Source organism: Chiloscyllium plagiosum, chromosome 38 (genome assembly GCF_004010195.1).
Source record: "Chiloscyllium plagiosum isolate BGI_BamShark_2017 chromosome 38, ASM401019v2, whole genome shotgun sequence".
Lineage (NCBI taxonomy): Eukaryota > Metazoa > Chordata > Chondrichthyes > Orectolobiformes > Hemiscylliidae > Chiloscyllium > Chiloscyllium plagiosum.
This window is the reverse complement of record NC_057747.1, coordinates 27967574-27975095: the sequence shown is the minus strand read 5'-3', so window position 1 is coordinate 27975095 and position 7522 is coordinate 27967574. Positions and strand designations below refer to the sequence as shown.

The 7522-nt window shown below is 38.8% G+C and overlaps 1 protein-coding gene across 6 annotated transcripts in view; it reads right to left on the bottom strand.

The window, feature by feature from the left end:
* Positions 1-7522, bottom strand: part of ccser2a (coiled-coil serine-rich protein 2a) — a 622973-nt gene that overhangs the window by 614454 nt on the left and 997 nt on the right. The window lies entirely within an intron of this gene.

Sequence of the window (7522 nt, the reverse complement as noted above, 5' to 3'; positions counted from 1 at the left end):
AATTCTCCTGTTCCCTGGATGCTGCCTGACCTGCTGCGCTTTTCCAGCAACACATTTTCTATTCTATTCCTATGTCTTATGGTCTTATTGGTAATGGAACAGTAAAGACAAGATGGAAATGGCCAATACAGGACCATTACTGGTACGTGATACTCAAGAAAGTAGGGCAATAGTTAGATTCTAAAGTCACTGAATTTAGTTTTTTTTTAATTTAACATTCTTTCGTAGGATGAGTGTTAACAACTAATTATTATTATTATTATTATAACAATAACAATAATAATAATAACAACAACAATAATAAAGTGTTACTATGCCTTCCTAATCCCAGTTATATTTCAACTACATTGCTGTGGTTCTGGAGTCACATGCAGGTCAGACCAGGTCGGAAGGCAGATTTCCTTCCTTAAAAAGACATTAGTGAATGAGATGAGTTTTTACAACAATCACCATTAGGCCTGCTTTTTATTCTAAAATTTCATCACCTTCTATAGTCCCCAGAATGTTAACCTGGGTCACTATATTACTAAACCTGTGATATTATCACTAAATACCACCTACCCCCAAAGCACATACAGCAAACATTCACCAAACGCATCATTAAAAACCTGAGATCCTGTTCCTCAAACCTATGCCCTCTAGTTTTAAGATGAGCTGGGAAAGATTTAAAAAGGACCTGAGGAATAAATGTTTCACACAGAGAAGTGGGACGTGTATGGAATAAGCTGCCAGTGGAAGTGGTAGAGGCTGGTACAATTACAACATTTAAAAGGCATCTGGATAGGTATATGGACAGGAAGGGTTGAGGGATATGGGCCAAGTGCTGGCAAATGGGATTAGGTCAGATTAGAATGTCTGGTCGGTGTAGACGACTTAGACCGAAGTGTCTGTTTCTACACTGTATGACTCTGAAAAGGAGAGGTAGCAAATTACAAGGGCTCTAATCCAAATGTTGAATTTCTCTTGGGCCACAGGGGAGGTGTCAGAGAACTCAAAGACAGTTATCATGGTTCCAGTTTTCATGAAAGGTGGTAGGGATAAACCAGTGAATCTCATATCACTGGTCATAAAACTATTGGAGGAAACTCTGAAGGAGAGAATTAATCTCCAATCAGACAGGCAAGATTTGATCAGAAATAGTCAAAGGGAGGTCATGTCGAAGAAATTTGACTGAATTTTTCAAGGAAGTAATCAGATGAGTAGATGAGGGTAGTGCAGTTGATGTAATTTATTAAGGATTTCAGCAGAGCTTTTGACAAGATCCCACATGGGAGACTGACAGAGGATTCAGGGTAACTTAGCAAGATGGATCCAAAATGATTTAGCAGTAGGAGACAGAGTGGTGGTTGAAGGCTATTTATGTGAGTAAATTTGCAGCTGACACAAAGATTGGCCTAATGGTTGATGCTGAGGAAGGTGGTCTTGGATTACAGCAAGTCGACCAGAAAGTGAGTTGATACACTTTGGAAGATGGAACAAAACAATGGAGCACTCAATTAATGCCAGCAGACTAGGAAGCTCAGAGGAACAGAGGGAACTTGAGGTGCAAGTTCACACATCCCCATGACAGGGTGGGTTAAGGAGGCATACGGGACACTTGCCTTTAATATTTGCGGCATAGATTATAAGAGCAGGGAGGGTATGCTGGAGCTGTACAAATCTTTCAGTAGACCACAGCTGGTGTACTGTGTGCAGCTCTGGTCGCTACACTATACAAAGGATGTAACTCAGTGAAGGAAGTAGAGAAGTGATTCATCAAGATATTGCCTGGAATGGAGAAGGCTGAGGGGGAACCTAATTGAAATGAATAAGAGTATGAGGGGCATGGATGAAGTGGATAGGAGGCAATTGCTCCCCTCAACTGAAAGGTCAGTAACAAGGGGATACAATTTTAAAAAGGTGACAGCCAGAAGGCTTAGAGGAGACTAGAAATAAAATATTTTCACCCAAAGAATGGAAATCTGGAGTGCACCGTCTAAGAGGGTAGTAGAGGAGGAAACCTCATAGGTATAGGGATAATCACTTGAAATGACATAACATTCAAGGCTGTGTGCCAAATGTTGGAAAGTGGGATTAGTGTAGGTAGGTCGGTGCAAATTCAATGGGCTGATGAGCTTCTTCTGTACTCTATAACTCTGGGACTCCATAAATATATCAATAAACCTTATTTTGAAATGTATGGGGTCAGCTTGTATTAGAAGCTTTAGTAACATCCATGCCAGTAATAAAATGATTCAACCTAGTGCCTGGAAGCAGAGATCAAGAGACAAGCAGTACAAGTGACATGATGGTAAGTAAATTAGCTCACAAATCACTGTATTAGAATAAAATAAAATTAAATAAATGTAAATTTAAAATGCACTTCTAAATGGTATTACGCTTTAAACTATCCAATTCAGATATTAAGATCATTCTTGAATTTTGCTATCACTAAATGAAATAAAAGCATTTGTTGCTCCAGGCAAGTGGGTTATAAGATAACTTATTACCCACTGTGTGCTTTTCAAAGGCAGTACACAAAAGAGATTGAAGTCTGACCCGGTCATTACATGGCCTAGTGCAGTCTCCTGAACAACTAGAATCTCAGATCACAGAAAAGATTTTCAGGCAATTGGGAATTGAATTTAAGAGTTATAGTTCTTATCACCAAAATCGAACACAAGAAAATAATGTCAGATTTATTAAACCATAAAATAAATGTGAATAAATAAGAGTTAAAATCATTGCTTTACGCAAAGAATAAACATTTAAAACTGCAAATAAAAAGAAGAGAATGTGTTTCAATAATGCTATATTAATATTCCTTTAATAAGTTCACCACAGATTTCAAAATCAAAATATGTAAAAATGATGTTTTAAAAAGTGACAGCATTTTCTGGAGTTCTTGACTCTTTAATAGTCAAGTGTTAACACATTTCAACTAACATCTTATTTCAGATAACTTAGTTCTCTGAAAAACACACAAGCTTTGTTCAAGACTCATTAATGCAAACAATGTAAGTAGGTACTATTTGGATATACATTTCTATTAAATGAATGAGTTATAGAAGAAACCAGATAACTTTTCACTCTTCAGGGATTGAAAGTGAGTCACAGATCCTTAGAAGCAGCAAAATATTTAATTGAACAAAGATCTTGGAAGTGAAACAAATGTTTTGTCTAGATTCTCTCTCCCTAATTCACATATCAGTAACAATAGAATGGGAATGTTCATTAGTCAGCCTCAGTGAAACTGCTATACTTTTGACAGCACTATTCAATTGCCCTGAATACCTGAACAAAATTTCACCCTGTTGTTAAATGCGGCTGCACACCAGACCTCCCAAAAGCAATGCCTCAATATGAAAAGCAGTGATCTACAGCAACAGCCAGTCACTCAGAAGAACCCTCTGACCTCTGACTGTTTAGTTTGTTCTACATTACACAGCACTTGTATAAATGTTAGATGGTGACTACAACTGATCTAAATGCAAGCAGCCCCGCTTCATCTTTATCTTCATCTTTAAACTGCGCAAATGTACACTGTGGTACTTATCTATTCTGAAGGAATGCGTCCATAATAAGACAATAAGATATAGGAGCAGAACGAGGCCATTCCAACCATCAAGTCTGCTCCGTCATTCGAACATATCTGACATGTTTCTCGACCCCATTCTCTCGCCTTCTCCCTGTAACCCTTGATCCACTTATTAATCAAGAATCTATCTCGGTCTTAAATGCACTCAATGAATCAGCCTCCACAGTGGTCTCCTTTGGCGACAATGAATTCTATCGATTCACCACTCTCTGGCTGAAGAAATTCCACCTTATCTCAGTTCCAAAGGGTCATTTCTTCACTGGGGCCTAGTCTCTCCAACTAGTGAAGACATCTTCTCCACCTCTACTCTATCTCGGCCTCTCAGTATTCTGTAAGTTTCAATGAGATCCCCCACATCCTTCTAAACACCACTGAGTACAGACCCAGAATCCTCAACTGTTCTTCATATGACAAGCCTTTCATCCCTAGGACCATTCTGATAAACCTCCTCAGGGTCCCGTCCAAGGCCAGTACATCTCTGCTCATATTTTAGCCTTCTTGAAATATAATTTTCAAACTACTGTTCTCTGTAGTCTGAAAAGGTCAAGAATCTGAAGCTGAGTCTGAACACACAAACTCCTATCCAAAAAACAATACTGCTATTTCTCTAAAAAGCCCACAGTTTCTGTAATGAAAGGGAGATTGTTGCTAAGAAAACAACCATTTGACTCATATCAAAAAAAATCAAAGATATCAGGTGACATGGAGACTTTGATTAAATCTAGTTTAGAGCTTGAGAATGCACTCAGTATAAAGTCATTACAATGTAATTTAATCAACACTTCCAAAGACTTTTAAAAATAAATGGTTTAGATCACGTAGATAGTCTTACAAGACTCAGCAAAAATACATTAACACCTCTCAAACACAACTCAAATTGCTCCAAAGGAATGATTTTGAATATAATAAAACAAATTGCAGCATACATGTTGAAAATCACCAGATTTCTGTTGTTGATCACAGAAAAACGGAACACTTTTGTTATTGACGGTACACAATTTAGAACATTACTGAATAAACAATTATCTTCACCATGTGCATCTTATTCCAGGCAGTAGCTTTATCAGATCAACATTAAATTCCATTCTTGTGGCTCTGCTTGCACTACATTAAGCACATCAATTATTTCAGCCAATTCAAGAAGCTTTATGCACCTCACTGAAATGCAATTAAATAGTATCCATTATTGATTTGGAGGTCCAAATACCTCAGTTTCATCGTAATACAGAAAAAGAGTTTTAGCCAAAAGGATTCCTCTTGGTCTAAAACTTTCCTCTGATTCAATGAACTATAACTAAATCTCTGCTTGAAGTACTTTTGAGTGTTCGGCACAACACTCCTCTTGTTCAGTGATAGCAGTGCCCACCCCTTTAAACAGTTGATAATTCCTCAGGGTGGTTTTAATCAGCTGCTGGCGAAACGCACATGATGTTCTCTTAAAATATGCAGACTTAGTCCAACTGATTAAAATCACGAAATTTTTTTTAAAAGTCAAGTAAGTAAATTTTGTCAATACTGTCTATTACAAAAACAATAATATTATCATATTACATATATTATTATATTACATTAGTACACCACAGTTGACTACACAATTCTCCTCTGTGTCTCATCAATGTTGGCTGACTGGGTGGGACTGCACTTTATTAATTTCATTGTGATCATTTTAACCATGCCCAATTTTTAAAAAAAATTAATTCACGGGATGAGGGCGTCGTTGGCTAGGTCAGCATTTTATGCTTATCCATAATTGCCCAGAGGGCAGTTAAGAGTCAACCACATTGCTGTGGGTCTGGAGTTACATGTAAGGCAGACCAGGTAAGGATGGCCATTTCTTTCCCTAAAGGAGATTAGTGAACCAGATGGGTTTGACGAGTCACAATAATTGCCTTACTTCTCAATACTGCACTGTTACCACTGGTGGTCCCTCCTAATCCTCATCTACATGCTGCCCTTCAGTGATATCATCCAAAAGTCAGTTTCCACACACAAACTGCAGCCCTACCTCAGCAATAGCCTCTCTCAATTTGTCCACTGTCTCATCATACTGTATGTTGCCACAATAAACACTGAATGATCTGAAATTCCCTCTAACTTTACTTTGGGAGAACCAAAGCCACTGGTTTTGGCCCCAATACAAACACCCTGGCACACGTCTTAGTGTTGTGAACTGCTTGATTCAATCCAAGTATTAAAATTTGACTCTCGGATAAGTTTCTGACCACATATTCACACTAAGACCACCTATTTCCACTTCCATAGCTCTGCTCTGCTTAAACACATCTTTCACTCAGATCCTCAGTGCTACTATTGCCCTGTGCTCATCCACCCAATACGAGCTTCTGAAAAACCAGCATTTCAATTTTGAAATTCTAATCTGTCACTTTCAAACTTCCCAAAAGGTTCCTCCCTCCTTATCCTTGTTCCATGCTCTATCCAACAATTCTCAGATCTTAGTGCTCCTTTTATCTTGTCCCATTACTTTTTAAATACAGTTTTATACATTCAAAAGTTATCATTCTATCAAGGAGGTGTTTGTCTGAAGATCTTGGACTATTGAATGGTCCCTGGTTTTAATTGTGCCATGTTTCCACTGTCTAGCCCCAAAACGTAGTGTCCCATTTCTTAACCTTTTCACTTGTATCGCCCTTCCTTACCGAAGACAGTCCTTAAAACCAATCCTTTAGGCCATGCTTTTGATCATAGCTGAACATCGCAAGGTGGCTCAATTGTCAAATATTAGTTTATAGTGCTCCTGCTGAAGCACCTCAGGTCATCAAATTACATTAAAGGTATCAAGCTGATATTTTTACCTACGCCCAGAGGTTTTCTATTTTAACAAATTAACATGCGATTCTCGCTATGCCAACCTCATTTTCTAAGCTTTGTTCATGATCATGGTGTTCAATCCCATTCACAAGTACTCAACTAGTAAACCAGCCCATGCACTGCAGGCAAGAACTGATCAACATCCAAGGTTGGGCTAACAAATGATAAATGATAAGTAACATTCACTTCACACAAGAGGTGGACAATGGCCATCTACAAGAAAGTCAAATTAGTCTGTTGACACTCAAAAGTCATTGCCATCACCAAATTTCCAACAATCTATATCTTGGGGTCATCAACGATCAAACATTCAACTTGTCCAGTCTTATAAATGTCACAACTACTACAGCAGGTCAGAGACTGAGTATTCTATGGTGAACTGCTCAGCTCCCAATTGCCATATTTCACAATATACAAACCATGGGATATTCACCATTGCTTGTATAAAAGAATACCGCCACACAATTATTATTATTTAGGTCAGTGATCTGACCGCAGACTTAGGATTTTCAACATGGTGTCTTGGAAGGGTAAAAATTGATTTACATAGTAATCTGAATTAATTTCAGCATTGAAAATGTAAGGCCAGAACACGCTACATGGCAGTAAGGTTTTCTTTCCTCACTAAAACGTCAAGCAGTTTTACGAGAAAGGATATTATCATCATGATATCAAGGTTTTGTTTTAGCAAGGTGAGGTTAGTTTCTGGTTCATCCTGCTTTGACAGAGTTGGTTTCCGTGCACAGATGTATATTGCTCTACTTGAAGTCCCACCATAAGACATAGGTGCAGAAATTAGCCCATTTGGCCCATCTCGTGAGCTCCACCATTCAAGCATGGCTAATAGGAGGACCAATTCCAATACCGAACAACCCAGATGGCCTCCTTCTTCAAGGACCGCAATTTCCCCTCAGACGTGGTTCACGATGCTCTACACTGCATCTCTTCCACTTCCCGCTCCTCCGCACTTCAACCCCGCCCCTCCAATCGCCACCAGGACAGAACCCCACTGGTCCTCACCTACCACCCCACCAACCTCCAGATACATCGTATCATCCTTCGTCATTTCTGCCACCTCCAAACAGACTCCACCACCAAGGATATATTTCCCTCCCC